The following is a 732-nucleotide window of genomic DNA, read 5'->3' on the forward strand; positions in this document are numbered from 1 at the left end:
TAGTTCTCAGTCGGATATAGAAGACCCAAAAATGTCTCGTTCAGTGTAGGTGCACTCTTTTTAGGATTGTTCACTGCCAACAGAATGTATGTGAACAAAAGTAAGATAGACAGTCCAAGGGATCGACAAACAATAATTGAAATGTCACTAGAATGAAATTTGGTGGCTGCAATCTAAATAGTTAGACAAAGACCCATGTGAATTGAGCCTAACTCTAATGAGATGGATGCAACCGTCGGGACTCAGCGGGAACCCCTATAGCTCTATGCACATCAAAAAATTTGCATAGCAGAGTGGCAAAGTTAATTGTGATTTCTGTTCCCACAGAACATGGAATTTGTAACTAATCCCTTCTACTCGTGGATCGCTTGTCTAATCTGATATATAATCAACGCCCATTGACAGTTACAGACTAGATTTCTATGCATTTAACCAAGGATTTGACAAGAGATGAGTCAGATTTGTGCCCTCTCCAGTTTGAATTAAATCCAGTGAGATGGATGCAACCACCACACGTATCAAGACTCATCTCGAACCAGTCCATGGTTTTGAATGAATGAATTGCATTTAACTTCTGTCCTCTTGCTTGGCGAACAAACGGCAGCAGAGGACGCCGGACCGCCGGAGCCGGTGCTCACCAGTGGCAGAGGGCCGGCAAAGGGGCGCCGGACCGCCGGAGCCGCGGCCAAGGCCACGTCAGTGAGCAGCCGCGGGGTGGGAAGGGGGTGGGGA

The sequence above is a fragment of the Triticum aestivum genome, chromosome 2B (genome assembly GCF_018294505.1).
Source record: "Triticum aestivum cultivar Chinese Spring chromosome 2B, IWGSC CS RefSeq v2.1, whole genome shotgun sequence".
In the NCBI taxonomy this organism is placed as follows: Eukaryota; Viridiplantae; Streptophyta; class Magnoliopsida; order Poales; family Poaceae; genus Triticum; species Triticum aestivum.